Genomic DNA, 22,611 nt, shown 5'->3' on the forward strand with positions numbered 1-22,611 from the left:
CCCCTCAGGAGGGAAATAACACTTCAGTTCTGTCTTTTTAACGTGCCTGATTTACATAACTCTAATGATATTTAAGTGCCTTTGGCTGCACTTTCCTTTCCTTTCTCTGTTTCTTTACTCCCAAACTCTCAAGGCAGATGAAGTAACAGTTGGCAGCATCCTGCTCGTTACAGTGCTGCCTGTGCTGTTCCCTAGTCACAGGACTGTGGTTGCAGCTGGCTGAGTGGCTCTCCAGTCCTTGTATGAATTCCAGTTTCCCTTTGAGAAGCTACTTCTAAGTGTCCTCCCCAAAGGGGGGAAAAGAGCTCCTCCTTGGAGTCGTGCCATTTCTCCAGGAGGAAGGGCTGGAGGAAAGCAGGGAGGTGCAACAGATCAGGCCAGTTCTGGTTCAAGCCCAACTTCTCCCCTTACATGAGCAGGGACAGTTCCTGTGAGCATCTGCACCATCCAGACCCCGTGTGAGAAGACACAGACATCACTCTGCCCATCAAGTCCAAGAAAGAGACAAAGACAGCAAACCCTGATTAAAGAAATAGCAGACCTGAAGGGATGCAGAGCAGGACAGATTTGGATCTGGGGACTGAATTTGTTATAAAATAGGGACTATATGTGGATTTTGCAGACAGGATGAAAGGAATCTCGGTAAATACGCATGATCTTCAGCTATGCTAATCTTTTTCACTTCCTAATGGTAAAACATGGGATGGCGACCCCAAGCCACGTCTTTTAGGGCATTTCAATGTTCCCAGTCATCAGCTGGCATTTGGCCTTCCTTGCTACTCAGCTTTGTTGTCTGTTCCTGTTTGGCATGCTGGCTCTTTCAGTTTTCTTTTCCCTCTGTACACAAAGGAACTTGAAGTATGGGAAACAGAAGTAACTGTTTTTCTTCACTGCTTCCCTGATAGTCCATGTGGTAAGTGAAAAAGGAGAAACAGGAGTGTTCTCTGTCACTCCCAAAGTTGTGCCAGCAATCACACATCTGCCACACAATTTCTGCTTTCTGTCTTTCTAAAAAGGGCTTGGAGTCCTTACCACGCACACAGGCAGAAGACCTGAATAACACCCCCTGCCTTACAGAGAGCCCCAGTGGTGGGCTCCAAACAAACTACCAATTTTCAAACTGTTTAAAGTGTTGTGCAAAACACCCACAAAAGTGCCTAAAACCAATGTTAATCCATGCTGTCCCCTTTTTCCTTTTGGCTGTGACAGCCACATGCCACCTTCTGCACCGATGCCTGGCACAGCATTCAAGCTCCTGCTGTCACCACGATAAAGCACAATTCTTCTTCCATGACTGAAATCCAAGCAAACTGCATCCAGGAATGCTAGAACTACTGAGCGTTTTCTTCACAGAGAAAGATGTAAGAAGTGCAAGCTTGCAGCAGTCCTTATTCAGGGTTTTCTCAAACAGGACAGTATCATTAAAACAACAAAGCCTTCAGAAACAGTTACATTCACGTGATGAACCTCTATCTGTATGTAACTCTATGCCCCATCCCCTGCTCCTACTAACTTTTTTTTTTTTTTTTCAAACCTGGATTTACCAGGAAACCTTCAGCATTTTTCCAAATACAATGTGTTCTGGGTTAAACCAAAAATAAAAATTCATTGTTCCATTGCTTTCAAGCAACCCTTAAAAAATGCTACCTTCTAACAGAAAGCAGCAAGCTTTCATGTAAAGACTAATAAAGTCCTTTTATGGGTCATAATATCACCTCATAAAAATTTGTGAGGACTGGACTACTTTATGTGATTATGTTTAACAAATAAAATCATTTGAAAGGAGCATCCATCTCCCTCAGAAGTTTAACTGGAACAAGACCCCACTGTGCATTCACTATATTATCTTTCTGGCTATTGTAAATTTACTGTTTGGTTAGAATAGTTCTCTGTGGATACACAGGGCGTTTTTCTTTTTTCCCTTTTCAAAGAAAGAAATCTGACATCAATGTATTAATAAAGGCAGAATAATCATGTAATCAACTCCGTATTATGAAGTGACCTTAAAACCATGACAAAGGCTCAGCCACAACCATCCAAGTCATACAGTGTGCTAGTGGAGGGAGTGGTCCTTGGCACACATAAAACAGCTTCCAAAGGATGCATCTACATAGCCCAACTTAATTATGGGGGCTGTAAATCTACTTACACTTCACCGGAATGGCATGATCTGCTGATCCTCTCTTGCAGTAGTGAAAAGATGTGACACTGGTTTCACAACATTTGTAGTGGTGTATGTTCATAGGCCAAGTATGAATCAGCAATGAAGCCCTGCGATGTGGAAATCAGTGTCAAAACAAGACTTTGGTTTGGTCTGTTTGTTTTTTTCTTTTTTTTTAACAGCTGAAATACACTTAACAGACAGCAACTGGTTATCACTGGATCACTCACACTGTAATATTCACAGCTCAATTTAAAATAGAAGCATTTTCTTCATTCCTGTCTCACAAAAGTATCCTTTTTTTTGTAACAACATATGTCAAGATGTTGCCTGGGTACACTCTATGCCAGTGCCTGTGGTAAATATGTGAGCAATTTCATTACCCAGAAACAGAGCTTCCAATAGTTCCCTGAATATAAATATCAAACATTCCCCTACCTCAGCCTTCCCCACACCTTCCAAGAATTAATATAAGTCAGCTTCACTCCTTTCAAGCAATACTAAAGCCTCCAGCACCCTATTTGTCCTTCAGAACTATCTCACAGCTTCCTCAGTGCAGCGTGCTGCTAACACCGTATTGTCTGACCCCACACTGATCTTGTTTTTTTATCATGGCTAACTTAGTTCAGAGAAAATGGTTTCTGGCCTAAGAGAACATTTAAGCACTTATTGATCATAACAGTAGAAAGACAGAGAAAGAGGCTGTACCTCTGTTGACCAGAGAGTTCTGCCCCAAATGTAATTTTACCTCCCCAAGATGAAAGAGAAATACTCTGACATTATACAGACTGAGAAGTATATGGCTTCCAGTACAGTCTTATTACTTTTCCAGAAAAAATCTAGTTATTATTCCAGGAACTGGCTAAACTCATCACATTCTACTACCATACCCCTGTATTTTCATTTGAAGAGTTGTTTCTTCTTTATTTCCAATCTCTATTTCTTAAACAACTGCTGTGGAACATAGGAGAAATGGATGGCTGTCCATAAGGATGGGGAGTGAAGTGAGTTTAGTGAGAAAATCTTTTAAATCCCCGTGGGATGAATGTTAGCATAGATTGAAAGACAAAGATATTTTAGCAACTTCTGTTTTGTAATTAGGGGGAAGGAAATTTCTTTTCCTTTATTTCATTCTCAGAGCAGCACTGTAGTAATAATCTTCCCCTGTTTCTTTTTTTTTTTTTCCTGGAACTGCAGCATCATACAAGCCCAGCAGGACAAACTGTTCTTGTGAAAAACTGTTTTTTCCTCTGATCTCTGAGAATCTGAAATGGACGGATTAAATGTTGATCCTCTGATTTTCCTTTTCCCTTGTCTCCATGCATACATTTTGCTCTTGCTAGCTTGCTGACCAGTCTTCAAATATATTGCTTGAATGGCCCCATTCCATTAGGGAACTGACATCTCTTGCTTTGGAGTGTTATTAATATCAGTCCTTGAAAGCATTTAACCAATGACAATCTAACATTAGCTCACAATGGGATTTAAAGACATTATGGTTCATTAATTTATGGTTTAATGCTGGCTTCTTCCAATCTGTTGTCCTTTCTCATTACAAATGGCAAAACAACAAGCTATGAAGTCTACAGAGTCCTGCACAAAATGCTTGCATAAGTGCTTCATTTATTTATCAGTATGATTTATACATACAAATTCTGCCTGTTTTGCAAGTCAGTTGCCAAAGAATAACTGCTGGACTTATGATAGATACTATTTTTACTTCACTTTTCCTTGTTTTGCCTTTTCTCTTTCTGCACAAGCTATTTACGTATTATATTTTCCTCTCCCATAATTTCTCGATAAAATATGAGAAACATAACTGGTATCAATCAAACTCAACTGAATAAAAGCAATAATATTATTTAAACCTTTTGAAAGAAGACCTTCCTGAGCAGAAGGACAGGTTGGTAGTTACAACTGATTTAAGAAATGCAGGCAGAATGATGTTCAATCCTGTCATAACCCTAGCTCTTTGCAAAATTAGATCAATGTAATCGGGTTTTCATTGTTCAAAGAAAATAGAAGGAACAAAAAATATGTCAAAATGTCCTGTTTGGAAATTGGAATAAAATATTTCACGTCTTCATTTTCTGTTCTGACCTTTCCAGTATTGCCTCCTTGTAAGCAGGAAAGCGGCTGTGCTGAACAGGTCCAGGGAACCTTGGTGGACACCATGCTTAACAGTGTGCCCTGGCAGCAAAGAAAGCCAACAGCACCCCTGGGCTGTACTAACACTGCAGATGGTGGATCAAAGGAAGCAATTATCTGCCTCTGTTATGCACGTTAGAGCATATCTCCAATGTTGATTCCAGCTGTAGTTCCACAGAATGGGAAAAATAACATGTTCAGTAAAGGGCTACCAAGATTGTTGGGGACTGCAGCACTTGTCCCGTGAGGAGAGGATGAGCAAGCTGGGCTTGTTCAGCTGGAGAAGAGGAGAGACTGACCTTCAGGAGACCTAGTAACAGCCTGCTTGCACCTACAGGAACTTACAGGAGGGACAACCAGACTCTTCACAGCACTGCATGGTGCAATGGGCGTAAACTGGGACAAGAGGTTCAGACTGGATATAAGGAGAAACCTTTTTCCGTGAAGGCAGTCAGGCAGCAGAACAAGCTGCCCAGAGAGGCTGTGCTGTCTCCATCCTTTGCAGTTTTCAAGACTCAGCTTAGCAACCCCATAGCTCTGCTCTGAGCAGGAGGTTGGTCTAGAAGCCTCCTCTGCTGCCTTGCATTCTGAATTGTCCTACAATATTACAAACAAAAGTGAATTCTCTTCCCAAATTCTGTTACATGCACTACACAGGTAAAACTCTGGAGAAACAGGACCTAGCACTAGGAATGAATTTCTCTGATAGATTAGTAAAATATTAGTATTCCAAGGTCAGAAAAAGGATGGATCTATCCTTGTTTCCAAAATGTTATTTTTTCTCTTGATATCTTCATTAAGTTTTGTGTACAATTTCGGTATTTGAGCTTTGGGGACCAAAACACTCTACTTTTTCCAATTTTGCAGTGTCTGAATTCTGGGATTAGTGTTTTTTGTATTATACAAGGTAACAGGCAATGCCAGAGATTATTGTACAGCCTGACTTTAACCCCATGCTGGCTAAGATATTAGAATGTTAATTAAGTATTAGCAATGACAGCCATAGGCTCACAGACAGAACAAACTCCCCTTAATTAAAATGCTTACTTAAACATAGCCAAGATTTTTCAACTTCAACATAAAACAAACAAACAAAAAACCTCCATGGTTACTTATAAATGCATTTTAAATACATTTTGCATTTAAATAAGCCCTTAAATCGTTATGATGTGAATCAGTCCTGCCAAAATTAAGCTCCCATTTTGATTGGAGGAATGAGTTTATTCAGCAAGATTTAGAGGTGAAAAAACAAACCAGTGGTAATGTGGTTACACATTAGTGCAACTCTGTATCATTCAGAAAGTGCCAATTCTGCTTAAACCTTACTTAAGTTGCTCCACCGGGTATCAATAATATGCACTGCCTAATGGAAATGCTTTTTTCTAATAAAGGGAAGCAGAATATATTTGTGGGCAGCTTGGGGCAATCTCTTAGGACTGCCAGTACCTTAGCAAGAACGGTCTCTAATACAGGTTTCATTGCCTTTACTACTATTTTTCTTGTCATTTATTATCTCCCACTCTGACTGAAATACACTTGTAATGAATAATTTATAGCATTACACATTTACTCTCCCAGAAAATGCAAATCATAACTGCGTCTACATCAATAATAAAATGGGTAATCAGATACACTAAAAAAAGATATATAGCAAATGCTTACAGAGATTCACCAAAATTACCAACTATCCATTCTTTCATCACCATCTTGCTCGTCACAGACCACTCTAATCCTTGAAAAGCCACTGAGCTACGTCACTGTGGATTCTGTGACCCAGCCAATCTCCTTGAAAGTCTATGAACATAGTAAAGAGAGACCTTTATTTTTATTTTTTATAAAGGCCTGCTCGTACAGAGAAGCCTGAGAATAGACTACAACTAAGGCACTAAGAAATGGGCTACCTTCTCTTCCCCTTAAACAGCTACACACTTTTTTTTTTTCTTTGTGATGACTGAAAGATAGTTTCCATGAAAAAGATATGATCCGAAGACCAAGAACAAAAGCCGGTATGTTCTGTGTTTGCTAGCATATGTAAGATGCCGAAAGGCAGGCAGGCATGAAAAACCCAGTCATGGAAAAGCACAGTCAGGTCTGCAGTGATCAACCATTCCTAAGCTTTCCAACAAATGGGTAAAACAACCAATATACAATAACAATACCTCACATTACCATACAGAAATTCATTATCTATCTCAGCTCAGACAATAGAAGTATAAAATGTTCTGAAGAAGTTCTGGGTCATGATTTTTTTTTCTTTTTAAAGGTAGAAGTATCAGTTTTTACTTGAAAATAATTAGTGATAAAATTAAGTGCACATAAAACTTCAGAGAAGAAAAAATTATCATTCAGTCTCATCTTCTTAAAATCTCACAAGAATTAACACCTTGCATTTTTCTAGTACCTCCTATTCACCAAGTACTTAGTGTTGGTGAAGATAAATAAATTAAATCTTGTATTTTATTTGTGGGTTAAATATTTTACAAGTACAAATTCTAAAGAAAACTCGTGGGTTGTTAATGCTTATCTAAGGTGTCTGCAGCAAAGTAAGGAACAGCACTCACGGATTCTGATTCCCCGTCCTGAGCTCTTCTTTCCAGGTCATTCTGACTGCAATTCAGTTTCGGTGCAATATGGAAAATGTTCAATGCAGACATTCTCTGCTTTACAGAAAGAAGGAGAAATAATTAAATGGACAATGAGTTGTTCCACTAGAAAAATCAACAGATCTAGCCATCTGCCTCCATCCTCCCAACTGCTGTAAGAGGAAGCAGCAAATTCTATGACCTTTCTGCTGGCTTCCCACAATGAGAAGTTCAGATTACCCCTGCTTTCAAGTGCAGTGAATTACAGAGCACATACTTCCTAACCCCTCATACTTTACTTGAATGAATGAATAAATGAGAAAAATGGAGTCAGTCGTTTATGATTTCATTTAAGTGACACTGGTGAATTAAAAGTCAGAACAAAATCAGAGGAGAAAATAAACAGTAATAAAGGGAGTATGAAGAGGACAGAAGAGTTTGACTTTCTTTTCATCTGTGATCCTTACACAAGCAGCATTGACTTAAATGCTCTTAGATCATTTTTTGTTAATGAATTTACATGCAAGATGCAACAGAGTTAAAGGTGATAATTAATTTCCAACCTTAAGATCATGCTAATAGCGACTTTCTATCCACACAGTAGTCCTTGATTTCTTACACCCCTCCGGGATGGACCATTAGGTTTGAAATGCCCAATGCCACTTTCAGGACTATTATACTTTTGAACTAATTTTTACAAGAGGAAATGTTAACAGTCTGCCACCAAACACAACTGGGTACCAAAGTAGAACCCAGAACTTCATGGTCAGGTGCAGATGAAAATCTTGAAGCAGCTACCTTAACGAGTACATAAAAGATCGCTCATTTTTAAAGCAATGCTTACTGATTTTTATGCTGTACCTACACATCTGGGGAGGGGAATAATGTGATCATTTATGCTCATGAAAATTTTTCTTTAAAGCAAACTACATGAACTGCTAAAAAGATACTGTATTTATACAAGAAATAAAGCAAGAAAAATCTGCAAGCTCCCCTGCTTCACAGAAAAAGAAAAGTTCACACAAAGCAAGTGAAGGAGAAGGGAGGAAATAAAAAAGATGGGGAAAGGAAAGGGGCTTTCTGAAAAGGCATTAAAAAAAAAGAAGAAAAAAAAAAGTAGTAATAGTTTGCAAAAAGAACCTCAAGGAAGAGGAAGAGTAACTTCTGAAATGAAACTTATCTATGGGTAATTTGTCTTAGAGGAAGCTGGTGTGAAGCACCTCAATGAGGAAGCTCAATGAACAGATGGGAGCTACTCTGGTTTTCAGAAGTAAAGGTGAACGAAGTAGGTAGAATCATTCAGATACCTTTTTTGTAAAATTCAGATACTTTCTGAAGGGAAAATCTGAACTCTCCATTCTTTTTCTAACCAGTTTAACTCCTTAAACAGCTCATTGTGGGATAATGAGAGACTCAATAAAGAGTCTGAATGTCCCCCACGAGGCTTGTAGGAACTCATCTAGTTTTACCTCCAATTCCTAATTCTCTCAATTTCTTAAAGTTTGGGAAAGATACTCAGGCCATTCTTTCCTCAAATGGAGCAGCTCAAACAATATTTTCCTTGTTTCAGCAGATCTGGGCAGACTGCAGAGACTTGCTAAATAATGGTTCTGTTAAGGCTGCGTTTCAGATTAAAGTAATTTCAATTGTACATTTAAAGACTTTAATGAATGGATTTAAAATGTGTTCAAATGTGTAAGTATAATTTAAACAGTAAATTCCAACTTACAAAAACTGTATTGAAACTTGGAGACATTTAGCAGGAAAATAAATGACTTGTTTAAAGTTCCAAAGATAGCTCCTAAATTAAACCTTTTCCCCTCAGTTTTCATTTCATTGCGCCTCTTTCATTTCAGATGACAATCTTACTCCACACGTGGATGTGCCCTGTTCTGCACTCTACCTCCACAATAGCCACATTCAAAGTCTCTCTTCCTACCTGCAAGGTGTTCAGTGACCATACTAGACGTTGCCACATTCCAGGACAAATCCAGGGTCAAGAGTCCACAAGAAGAGCTCGTTACCAAGTGGAAAGTTCCTCTGTGCAGAAGTCAGAGGACTGCAACCAACTGCCAAAGAATAAAAGACATCTCAGAATTACCATTTTCTGCTCCACCTGCTAGGTGCAGATCTGTAACCTTCCATCTCTCAGGAAACATGTTATGGAGTGTGCATGTAAAAAAACAGCCCAGTTTTCCTTCTAAATGCCCTATGAGAACAGAAACAAATTGCATGCATGATTTCTCCCTCTGACCCCTAAAGGATTAGAAAGAAGCATCTGTGCCTGACAATCCTGTTATCTAGTTTATTGTGAAGGAATATTAGTTTTGACTGGATTATTATCATTGTGTCTAGAGCAGAACAGGCTACCATTCCTGTGAATTTTAGCTCTGGTCAAGGAAACACAAATGAAATGATTAGCCATGGTTCCAGGAAGTCACTGTGCTGCAAAAAAAAAAAAAAAAAAAATCTCAATGGAGTTAAACTGGTGTGTAAGTCTCACGCTAACTCGTCATATAGGGGTCATTTTTACCCTCAAACAAGCTTCGTTAATCTGATTAAAGGTATATCTGTTTTTAGCCACACTTAAGATGCATTTTAGTTTTAGTCAGTTACTTAATAATATTGAGGATTTTTCTCAGTTACAGGACCTATTCATAAAAAAATCTGATATATAACAAAGACTGAATGAATTTGTCTTTATAGAAGGTAAATCTTTAAATTTGACCTTTAATCAGAGGATATAAAGATGTTTTACCAGGGCAGCTGAGAATTATTATCCACTGACAACATTTGGAGAAGCTAAGGTGCAGAGTCTGGAATTTTTTTCTTATCATGTTTCAAGTCACTGGAAAAGCAGAAACTAAGCAGCAGTACCCTGAAATTCAAGAGTTTTATATCAGATACAGTAATACACTGCTTCTCTGTTCTCTGTGTGGCCTGCACTTTGGAGCAGAATAAGGACTAATATATATAATCACCTTGATATGGTCTAACAGGTTACTGTGACTCAACTGAACCACACTGTGTGCATTTACATTTATTCTGCTCTCACCATGAGCAAAATCTGTTTCAGTTTAAGATTCCTTCATTGCTGACTAAATACAATTAAATTTGCTTTTTGTTTGCCACAGGCTAAGCATGAACTCATAAACAATACTGCAAGTCAGGCACTATGCAGTAACTTGCTAAATCGCAGCAATTTGGTCACTAGGATAAGCTCTCATTTTGATGAGGAAAATCATGGTAATCTCATTTTGTTCAAGACCTGAAGACCTTCCCTGGTAGAAGTCTATCATACACTAACTGATACCATTATTTATGTTGACTGATCACCGATGGCTCACTATTTTGATCTCTGATCTGTAGCCTTTAAAATATATCTATGACATGCATACATAATAATCTTATCTACAATGTTTAATATGTTCATCAACACCTCATTGGAATTGGAGTTCTCAGATTTTTTATGTCCCTGTATCTTGCAGCTTTGCAAATCAAGTAGGTATTCCTTCAGAGGCTAAATATCAAGGCTGGGGGAAACAGCACAAGGACCTGAATCTTCAGAATATTTATACAGCAGACAAATTTTTGCTCTTTCCTCCCTGCCCCGTGAGTCCACTCAGTTTTCCCTTCTGGAATTCTATTCATTTATTTATTTATTAACTAAAGGATATTGAGAGAGTAATGTGCTATGTTCTAACTGGCTAATCTTCACCTATAACAAAAAATGCCTATTATGGTTTCAAAATGTAGAAGAGTGTCTACAGACAAGCCATAGAAATCCTGTTCCTTGAGCTCTAGACAGGACAAGGAACAAGTTTTATAGCACTTGACTGCTGGGGCTCCACAAGATAGACGGAATAGGATGCAGGCCTCTGTTCTCATCTTTATGACAGGGTGAGTGGATTATTTCAGTTAGATGACGCATTCCACGAGCAAACACAAACACAGAACAGATGTCAAAAGAAAACACATTTCTTTTCATGCAGAAACAGCAGATGGAAGCCTGCATTACAAAGCCTGCAAGGTAGGGCATTCATTTAATATCGGCTCATACTTCTTGATCATGCTTATGCTTACTTTGTATCACCTCATCTGGTGTTTTTCTTACATTTTCTTGCTTGGAACCAGAAAGGGTATTCTGGTGTGATACTCTTCTAGAGACAAACCCCTCACTGAATAGTTTCACATTACTTTAATTAACGGACACCACACTGTCTGGGTTCCCAACAGTCACAGTTTCTATTTATTGGGAAACCTTTAACTCTCAGTGAGGACGATCATTATCTGATACTCTACAAGTGAAGTGTCTGATGAGAAGAGCATGATTAATCAGAAAGTATTCTGAACAGCTAGGCTTTTGGTGACAGGCCCATAATCAAAGAGGCATTAAGAATGTGCACGAAAGCAATTTTGTGATTAACACACACATGATTCTGGCCACTGCTGCATGGAAAACAAAGTGCTGAGAAGGACAAGCAGACAAAAAGTGAGCAAAATTTCTTCTTTCCACAATTTTGCAAGTGAGATCTCAACTGAGTAGGAATAAAACTGCAGTCACCTACTCCATTCAACCTACAAGAACATTAGCTACATAAGCTAGTAGATAACAAACTTTATTTTCCTGTATCCAAAACTACTGACACTCCTTGCTCATTCCCTTATGGCTTAGAATATGTCATGTAGTAAGATTTAAAAAGTTTTATGTTTAGCTGCAAAAAAAGCTAGGCTATGCAGAGCAAACCAGCATTTATTAGAGTCAGCCTGCCAAAATGGGTCTGCCAAGATCCTCTCACCAAATGACAGAAAAGACACCTCACTGTGGTAACTTCATGATTTTTCTGTTACGTGTTTTCTTTACCCATTTTTGTCAATTAATTAAGATGGTAGCTTGTCTTGCTGTCTTCCAGGCTGCCTAACAGAGAATCATGACCAAGTATTGATTCTATTAACTTGTCAGGGACATCTACAAGATTTCCAGAAGGTAAATATTCCTGGTACCCTCACTTCCAAAGGCTTCTTTTATAACAAGGAAACACAGTAAAGGATCAAAACCTGGAAGTTTTGACTTCTTTTGGATCATCGTACTCCAGTGTTCTTTATCACCCCTAAAACTCTTGCTACAATATTGCAACAAGAGAAGTATGCATTTACGTGATCACTAACCTTATCAAAACATCTGAAGGTACAAAGGAGTTATTGCAAAGCTATGCTAAAATATGATTTTTTACACTTCCACGGTAAATAGAATATGGTTTAATCCTTTTTAAGCTACCTTAGGACATAAGAACATGCAAACAAGTAGCTTGCTGTGAAGTAATAAGTGTCCTGAAAGTTTCCATCTTAACAAACATCACACTAACATTTTGTGTGCCACAGTCTGAGAAGGGGACATTTGGAAATACCTATTACAGATGCTTCCACTCTTGAGTTAATAGATCTATGCCTACAGGCAAAAGTATCTTGAAAATTATTTGAGACACTCTCCACTGCTGTAATCCTTGCACAGCCCTTCACCCTAGCATAGAGTGGGTATGAAATACAGCAGCATTTTTCAGCCACTTTGTCCTCATTTTGCACAGATGTAAATGACTGCAAAGGTGCAGAGCAATGGAGAATCTGGCACTTTATAAATATTAATTAGCAAAGAATTACACTGCCCCTTTGTGGTGCTAAGCATTATCATTCCCATTTTACAAATGGTGCTGCAGTCACTGAACAAGGTTAATTTAGTAGTGCACAATGGCATAGGACAATGACTGAGCCAGGAATAGAATAAAGGCATCTCAGAGATGCTTGGTAGTACTGTGAGCCATACAGTTCCACCTCTGCACATTTGCATTTTTTGGTTTGCCCGTCTTGCTGTGTCTGTTCCCCAAAACAGCTTAAATGACATCATGTTGCTGTCTCTTTATCTGGGGAAAATATGTGAGATTCCCTGCAGCAAAAAGCTGTCAGTGTCACAGCACAGCACAACCAGCCAGGGATGGTTTCCCCAGGGACAAGAGGCATGACAGCCAACAAGCAAAACTAGCAGCTCTAAGGGGCTTTTTGTTGACAGAAGGTTAGTTTTAAAATAAGTATTATCATGTTAATTGTGCTATTTCCATTGACTCTCCAACTTTAAAAGTCATTAGAAAGCAGCCTCCACAATCTAATGACTAAGGTGCATTATAAATAGCAGACATCTCAAAAGATTCAAAAGGCTGATGGAGCACACAAAAACCTTGATATTTTGATGAATCTTGGATTTTTGCAACTTGCAATACAAATCAAGATCTCCTGCATGCTAGGCAGAAATACTGTGGGGGTTTTTTGTGCTGTGAGGTACAATTTTGCTAACGCCTTCCTGGAATAAGTGTCAGGACTGTCCAGCAGTTCACATCACAAGCACTGCCAGTTAATATCCATTTGAAGAGTGCTTGGTCCTGTATTGAATTGATCTGTATGTCTCTGAGCTGATGACAGTCACTGATGTTTTAACTTAGACAAATGCATTGTCAATTGCTTTGAACCTTTTATAATTAGTGCACCTGGACAAACAAGATTGAACTTTTATAAAATAAAAATGGTTATGTTTTAAATCTATGCAAAGCGAGTACAAATGAGTATATAATGTGTGTTTGTCTTCCCTGTATCAGCCAGCAGCATTATGCCCCCTGTGTTACAGAAGATAGTGAATGCCAGTGACTAATGTTTTAAGGGCAATACTGTCCTGTGGAAAAATACATCAGCACATTCATAGAGCTGTAATACACAGGAAGACTTTGGGCTGTCACCTTTTCAAATGCAACAGACTCTATTGTACAAACTACTGGTTTCAGGATTACAAAACCTGACAGCTTTTCCTGGACTACTAACGGGCACAAACACTCTAGGATAATTATTATCAAATTATTTATTTGATACAGGCCCTTTCTCTTTCTTTAATAAAGATATTAAAATGACAACAAGAAAACATTGGCTGCAGATCCACTTAATGTGAAAAAGACAGTCCTTGCCTTCACCGAGAAACAGAAACAAGCAGATGGTGACCTCGGTATTAATGGCTCATAGCAGGCAAAATTCCCATTGGCACAGAGGGGTCTGTGACACTGCAATGAGCACAGAGCATTTCATAAACCCAGTGCTGAGCACCACAACAGTGCCCTTCCCACCATGCTTAGAGGAAATTCACCAGCCCAGTGATCTAGATGTTCATGTTTTCCACTCCAAAGTCCCATGTCCCTGTCTCTGTCTTGTTTCAGTTTGTGAATGTGGGTATGTCTCCTTTTCTACGCACAAACACACACTTAGAGCCTCAGCAAATGCTTAGCAGCAAGAACAATCTAAGGCTACGGCTGCACAGATCTAATTTATATAGTATTTGACCCAAAAGCAAACTGAGTACTGTGGATTCTACACTTCACTCTAATACTATGTTGAAGCTGAGAAACATGGCACACAATGAAAATCAAATGTTATAAAACCACTACATTTAACTGTAAGCAATGCACTTTAGGAAATGCAGCATTGCTTCTCAAAAATGAACTTCATCGACTGTAACTGCTGTTAATAGAAGCAGCCACCTCTCAAAAGAATTTGCATTTTTAATGTTGAATGAATTGTGACAGGACATCCTTAACTGCCTACTGACATGTCAAGGAAAGGACTAATAATGATGTCCTCCCCCTTCTTCATTCTTAAGCTTTGCATTACAAATACCAAATATTCAAACATTATGAGCATCTTCTCCTGCCTCCCCTAAATGTCATAACATCAGTGTTACTAATACAGTGTAAACATGGTTTTGTGCTTCTCAATTGAACTTTTGGTGCTGCTGTTGGACAACTAGTACGAATAAACTCAGCAAGAAACCAAAAAGGAAGGAAAGGGAATTTTATTTCAGTCAAAACTCATTTCACTCACAGTCATTCTCTCATAGATTTAACTCATTCTTTTAAGCTCATTCTTTCATATTCACAAGCACCAAGTAGCCTGGCCATGACAAACAAGGACAGCAGCTGTCATGTCCTTGTAACATCTTCCAGGTCCTTCTTAGATTGGAGATCATGGTCATAATGTTTGGATGTGCCTTTTATATCCTTGGCTTACGGCTTGTCAACCTTAAGACTGACAGTGACTGTGAAATACTCTCTTAATTTTTTCCCACCTCTCTGAATCAATAAACACCACTGATGATTTACTCACTGCCTCTTTTTTTCTTTATTATGGGGGTTTATAGTTTTAATTCTTTAATTCTTCCTGCCGTATTTTCTTTAGATGAGAAAAGCCCAGTAAATACATGCTTTTAGGTGAGGAAGAACCTTTTTTAAAAGGTCGTTTTGAGTTTTGCAGAGAACAGCAAACAGTAACTGGCTCACTACACAATGAGCCCAGGAGCTCAGGAATAGTACATGACTTGAAAGCAGTCAGGGCATGAAGGATTCTTCCGCTACATTTTTTTATTTGTTAGTAGTTAGACATGGCTGTCTTTATGCTGATGCAGTTCCCAAGCACTAGGACCAGATGCACTGAACACTTGTAGTTCTGAGACCACCTGCCAGCAAAGAAATAGAACTATTGTTTGCTGAACAAGGCAAGGGCACTTGCTGATAAGATGCACTGCTGCATAACAAGCAACCATCCCCACATTCCCTACAGCCCTAAATAATGTTATGATCTAAAAAACTACGATGAGTTTTTCATGTGGATTGTCTCCCATGTGAGGAATTGTGCATGTCTGTGAATGAAACCAGTGTGAGTGTGAAAACTGCAAGCTGAGCAACAAGAATTGGAACGAGCTGGGGAAAAACTCACTATAGTCCTAAATGACGATATAATGTAAATACTTCTCTAGTCCTATATATGGCTGAGAAACCTACCCTTAAGACACTAGATCCCACTTCCTCACAATCCTGGCAAATTCTGTGAAGCAGAGGAAGGGTCCTGCTGCCCACAATCAGTCAAACTCAACTTTGTTCCTTAGGTCTCTTCCTATTTGCACCGTAAAGAAAAGAACCACATGTTTCAAACAAGCTGAGTCATCACACGCTTTACAGAGTTAAGCATGTAAGTAGAAGAGTAGCTAAGAAAAATATAGATGCCAGAAAAGAAAAAATACGCATTTTTCTGTAGAGGCTGTTGAAATAAGATGCAATGTTGGTACAGAAGGAAGCACTTAGCTGCTAAACGTTTCACCTTCAGGAAATTACAGTCAGTTATACCATCATGCCAAAACCACCAGCAAGCCACCCCAAAGATTAGCTGAGGGTGTCCTTTACAGACAGGCTCTCTGAAGATAATAAACATTCAGAAAAGCTTGGTTAGACCGTTGACCTGAATCTGCCTAGACCTTTTCTACAGCAAGATAATCTAAGAGACAAAAGGCTTAAACTGAAGAAGGGACAGGTTTTATAAATACTTGTAAAATACAAGTAACCCAGTTTTCAAAGTGTAAAAAAAAAAAAAAAAATAAAATTCAAAGTGAATACTTCGGAAAAATAGGAAATAAAACAGTTTCATAAACAACTCTCCCCTCTGCCCATTGTGTCCCTAGAGACAGATCCTTGCTGGTAGGCATAGCTTTGGATAACGAAGTAACTTTCTGAACTGCGCTGAACTTTGCCAGTCTCCTCTGATCCCAAGGAAGTTCATTCTGTTATCTCAGAGACCTGCTGTCTGCTCCTCTGAGCAGTCCTGCAGTCCCTGTAGGCTGCAGCCTCCCAGGCCCACACTGGGACTCTCCTCCTGCCATACCTTACGACCCTGGAATCAGCTCCCCGAAACAGACCCTGTAGCTCCCCAAAGATACACCCACTCCCCTGCTGTCATTTCCAAGGGCTCTCCTTTTATGATTACTTCTTGAAGGGATACAGCATGCAACTGAGAACACTCACCCAAAACAAATACCATCTGTCACATCTGGGAATTTTAATTTGTGTATGCATTGACCTGAGACAAGCTCTGTAGGCAAGAACTGAACTAGATGCAGTAATAAATTTGCTTCCCCTAAGCCAGTTCCTTCAGATCTCCTAGTAAATACAAGAAGAAAACAGTTTCCGCAGACCTAATATTCTACAATAGGGTGAGTTATTTTTGGAGCAAGCAAGTCGTATAGGCTTTGACGGAAGTAATGGGGCCTGGACATCCCCATCCATCCCCTTACAAAGGCAAAGTTACACCACAGTTACTCTAGAAATATTATCATCTTCCACATTGATAATACAATGGAGAATATACTGTTGTAGGGTGGCTGTCATGTCATCTGTTAGTTGTGTGATGGGGATGGGAGAAGGACAGACAGCAGGACAGAAGGATAGACTGAGGAACCAGAGGAAGCCTGGGAGGAAACCTGTCATGAGTTCTGCTCCCAAATACAATGGAAGATACCGTTGTGTTGGAGGAGTTGGGATGAGGATGCCAGTTCTATTTTTTTGGAAGTTGTAGATGAGGGTATGCCTAAATAGTCCTTAAATTAGAAGCCTAAACGTTAGGCACACTCTACTCCAGCCTCTGGGCAACAATGACCAGGTTGGCCTAAAATCTGTATCTACAGTTGCATGAGTTTGAATCTCTTTCCAGATGGAATCTCCCATTTTTTCTAGGGAACCACACCCTGATTTCATACAAGAGAACTAAACTACAAAGGGATAGCAACTTCTGTTATCGGTCATGTTACTGGCATCTGAAATGTCTTCAGCAAATAATCCAAACAAAGCTTTAGCAATCAATCAAAACTTTTTCAACAACTGAGTGCATCGGGATTTTCTTTCACTCTTAAAAGAAAATAAAAAGAAAGAGAGAAAGAGAGAAAGAGAGAAAGAGAGAAAGAGAGAAAGAGAGAAAGAGAGAAAGAGAGAAAGAGAGAAAGAGAGAAAGAGAGAAAGAAAGAAAGAAAGAAAGAAAGAAAGAAAGAAAGAAAGAAAGAAAGAAAGAAAGAAAGAAAGAAAGAAAGAAAAAGTAGCAGTAGTAAAATAAAAAGGTGGCTGACAGGACTCATGCAGGAAATTCCATGGAGGGGATTCACAATGGAACCCCAGTGGACAGTGGAAAAGCAAGGCCATTCAAAAATGCCAGCAAAGTTATAGCTCCAGCAAATGATCTGCAAGTCTGGAATATGAGGAAATTGCTGATGGTGTCAACTTTCTGTTCTAAAATAAAGGTATGGGAATATGACAATAATGCAGATGCAAAGGGGAACTGCATCTTGAATTGAGAAGGGAGACTAGTCTGTATCTCCTCTACTGAGACAGATGCCTAGGACAGTACTTTTTTCCAGCTACTTTTTTTTTCTTTTTCAGTAAAATTATTTGCATAGTAGGACACAGGTTATGACTGTCCTCAGATACAGAATATTCAATAAACCGTCATAGTAACATCCGTAAGTCAGAAGAAATGAGGGCCAGAACTCTAGTCAGCTGATTAAATATTTCTTATTTGCCATTCTCAGCACTTCAAACTGCCATAACATACTCTGAGAAGTTTCTTTAACTACTCAATAGAGTGGTTTCATCGCCTATCTCTCCCCAAATATTTCTACTTAAAAATGTACTCACCTCTATCACCTGATAATAACCACATCATTTAGATAAGGCCCAGGTAGCTAATGCCATTCCTCTTACAGTAACAACCCTATCAACACTCTGAAGTAGTAGACAGATTTTAGCTGCTAGTTTGTCAAAACATTTCCACGACTAGCTACAAGTGATAAGCTTTTAGGTGGGAAAAGTTGGGAGAAAAGTCACCTAAAATTCAGGTGCTGCATCAAACAAACTTTTAACATGACAGCCACATGATGATACTGAGCCAGCCTGCAGCTTGCATCGCAAATGATGAGAGCTGAGTTTGATAGTCTGACAAGCAGCTCCACAGGAATCTTTCTTTACTATGGATTGTGACCAGTTTGCATTAGTCAATAATTAGAAGAGAAGTAAAGGAACCCTTCCATCAACCACAGAGCTAAGAACAGCTGAGCAAATGCAAAAAAATAAAATAAAAGAACAGAGTGATTCTCAGAGGGAAAAAATAATATTTTCATAGCATCTTACCTGAGACACATCTGAAGTTTAAAAATAAGCATCACTGAAAACTGCAGGCTATTTAGTCTTTTCTTTTTGTTAAAATTGAGTGTATTGTGATAAAAACCAACCACAGCAGAGGAAATGCTTTATCAGTGTTCCTCTTTAAACAAGTATGTGCATATTAACTATTTAAGAGCTCAGAAAAATAGTGAGATGTATCAGTTTTGATCACGATACACTATTTGTCAATTTTTAATTAATTGTAATTTTTCATTATAATCTTTCTGACTCTAAACAACCATGAATATGAATCCACAATACTCCACAGCAAACCAAGCACCTCCTCTTAGAGATACACATAATTACTGTATCAGGTGACAAATGTTACAACTATATTGGTATTACAGCCAGAAGTGGTACAAATGTCCCTGCAGCTAAGACTGCTTTTCTCTTGTTGCCCTTTATATTGAACAGGAAGTCGAAGAAACTCTAAGACTCTGTACCTCTGGCAATGAAAAATTATTGACTCATCCTGCAATTTCTTAAAACTCCAGCAAATTCTCAGTACAGAAATCAGGCAGGTGACGTGGCTATCCAGCTCTCATTAATCTGCCCTCTGGCATGTGTCAGTGTTCTGAGAGATTTTTGTATTATGTTTTAATAATGCCTTTCAAAATGTATTGAATGTGTAAGTAATTTTTCACTGAAGGACATTTGTGTGGTAGTCCCTAGACATGGGCTAATTATTTTTCCTTGTGTATTTTTTAAAGAATAACCAGCTTCAACAATGCAAGAGTCGTATTTTGACATCACTCAGACTCATGTTATTAGATTTGTTTGATCTTTAGAGGACAGAAAACAACAAATTTAGAAATTTAAATGAACCAGCTCCACTAAGTTATTATGCCTATGTTCATTCACCTACAAATTCCAAAGTTATAATGAATAAGAAACAGGGTTGAATTGGATAGAAAAAGAAGCTAGCTCCATCAGATGAAACTCCAGAGAATATATTCAGGGTAATGTTATTTTTTATTTCCACAGTTGCTTCTTTTAATAAAGTATCTCAAAATAGTGAAGTATCACTGAGAGTGGAGGGGAGATGGAGAGAGGAATCTGTCCACAGTATCTCCAGGGGGGCATGTATGCTATTTATAGCCCAGCTTTTGACTTCTCTAACTCTAATGTAACATCTATTTTTGTCCTCTTTCTGTATCATTAACTGGGTCTTGGCAGAAGAACCTTAATAGCATTGTTTAGAAATGTTCCAGTCCCATGATTTTCCTTATTAGAACCTCTGCCCTCTGCAGAATTATTGATGTAATTCTAATTAGCTTGCAATGCTTACAATTAGAGAACCTATAGTTGCACTAGTTAAAAATAAATAAATAAAAATGGATATAATCACTCTAAAGATTAATAAAGCCTCAGTATTAATTCTCACTATGTCTGCTCATTTCCAATATAAATTGTATTTGCTATGAAGAAAGTAGAAGTGTGAAATCACTAAAATTGTGCCAATTCAAATGTCTATGGCACATACAAATAAAGCACCAGATAAATAGCCCTGACAAATTCCAATGTTTCAGAGACAACATCTATTTTACTTCTGCTAGTGCATGGGCAATTTGCCTAGTTCATGTAGTAAAGAAAAAGCAGGTCAGTTTTTACAGTTAATCACCTGAAGAAAGGAATAATCATTTAGCACATCTGCCAAGAAGAAACACCAGAAAGAAGGATTTTGATGATCTATTTCAATTTCTCTTCAATTACATTTTCTTTAACAGATATACTGCAGGGCAAAAGTATTCTGTCAATTCACTGTAGATTAAAATCAACAAATCAAATGGACCATGAATTCTCTTCTGCTTTCTTTATAGATTTTGAGGAACTATTTAGCTACATCTGAGTCTTTGCTGCCTATCTTCTAAACATGGTGTGTCCTTCTTCATAAATGAAACAGCAAACAAACTTTGTGCTTACTTAACAGAAGTATGTCAGGCCAGACCAAGACAGACAGAAAGTTTATTGTGTAGAACTGTGTCATTTTTAACTTTGCTAATGTCTAGACACAGCTAAATGAAACAGCACATAACCTACCCAACCTGACAGCCTTTCAGGATCTCAGGCAGATGTATCCTAGTAACTATGACAACTGATACTACTTCTGTCTTTCCTCTCCATATTCTTTATGATCAAATCTTTGAAGAAACTTGTTTCTAGAGTTCTCCTTTTTTTCCTCTGCTACAGATTTACTGTGTTGAACAAAAAATCAGTGAATGATTTTGTTTTGTTTCAATACATGATCTGAAGGCTCAATTCGGAGAACACTTGATTTTCTGGCTTCCATTCCTCTATGCAGTAGAAAATAAAAGTTTCAAAAGATCTTCACTTTCCAATACCTAATTTCCCAATACTGTAAGCAAAGCACTGTATCCTATCTAAGCTTGTTAAGCTAATGCTATTGGTTGACAGTTCTGAGTAAGCAGCTCTTAGCCACCTGGAAGGATTTGTTTATCAATGAGACATTCAAACTAAGTAACACTCAATCAGCTGCTCAGTCAAAATTTGCTTTGGAAATGAGAGGATTAAAAAACAACAACAAAAAAAGCATTACTCAGACAGTGCTTACTCTCATAGCTTCACAAAGTACACACAATTTGATGTATAGACTTACCTCCATCATCCATTGTCTTGTTTTCTGTAGTTCAAACTGCATTATCAGGTACAGGTTCCTTCCCATTCACATCTCTTATAGGCACATCTGTCTCAGCTCCATCACTTTAGCTTCCTCTCTTTGGTGATATTCATCTTATCTTTCTTGGAAAAAAAAATGGCCAAATGTTATCTTTTATGTTCATTCTGACAATATGCCCTAGGAACCCCATAGAAAAGGAGCTCTGGGGAAAAAAAAGAAAAAGAAAAAGAAAAAAGAAAAAAACAACACATTACCTTACTTTCAGATAACTTAATCTTGAAAAACTCTCATCTACATATCTTTGTTTATTTGACATGAAATTTAATGTTAGGCATATATGTGACTTATTAATCTTCTCCTCTCACATAGAGCGCAATAAAAGCTCTCCAAAATAGCTCCTTTCTGTATGATTCTGGTAACAGTAGTCAGATGTACTTGATCTCTGTCCCATCAATTAAAGTCCTGTTGGACAGGTATTCATTATGCAGCCCTGTGAACCATACAGAGATGACAATAGAATTGGAATAAAGGCGTATAAAGTGTTTATGGTGCATTCTGGAGGGAAATCTTTCACTGTTTCATTTAAAGAACAAATTGCACATCTTGCTTTCTTAATGGGGTTGGTACAGGCATTGAGCTGATTGACGTATCTACTTAGTCTCATGCATTTGTAAGGGCATCTGAAAAGATGAAGTTCTAAATTCAACTCTTATTGAAAGTACTGAGAGAGTTAACCTGTACACCAACACATGCAGCATGGGGAATAAATACAAGGAATTAAATATCTGTGTACAGTTTCAAGGTCCTTTCTATATCGCATAATCTCTAATTTTGTAAACTACATGACTCAGAAAACATTTACATTACAAACACTGAAAGGGGAAAGATTTGTAACAAAAACAGAATATCACTAACTTTCAAGACAATAAACTTTAATAGGTCAGAAATATTTTGTCACTATCATACTATTTTGAGTATTTACGAGAGCTTTTGTTTAAGTTTCAGACTGTTGGAATC

The 22,611-nt window shown here is 38.2% G+C and overlaps 1 long non-coding RNA gene across 6 annotated transcripts in view; it reads right to left on the reverse strand.

Moving 5' to 3' along the window:
- LOC309878559 overlaps positions 1 to 22,053 on the reverse strand; it is a 60,024-nt gene extending 37,971 nt beyond the window's left edge. For 4 of the 6 annotated variants that reach the window (XR_014317577.1, XR_014317578.1, XR_014317579.1 and 1 more), the window contains exons 1-4: positions 21,574 to 22,053; positions 8,831 to 8,960; positions 6,871 to 6,969; positions 2,150 to 2,271 (exon numbers count right to left, since the gene is read on the reverse strand). This is a non-coding gene — a long non-coding RNA (uncharacterized lncRNA). The remainder of the gene's footprint in view (positions 1 to 2,149; positions 2,272 to 6,870; positions 6,970 to 8,830; positions 8,961 to 21,573) is intronic. The other 2 variants (XR_014317575.1, XR_014317576.1) reach the window with 2 other exon arrangements.
- Between the last annotated feature and the right edge of the window lie 558 nt (positions 22,054 to 22,611).

Source organism: Aythya marila (assembly GCF_965140915.1).
Source record: "Aythya marila genome assembly, chromosome: 5".
Lineage (NCBI taxonomy): Eukaryota > Metazoa > Chordata > Aves > Anseriformes > Anatidae > Aythya > Aythya marila.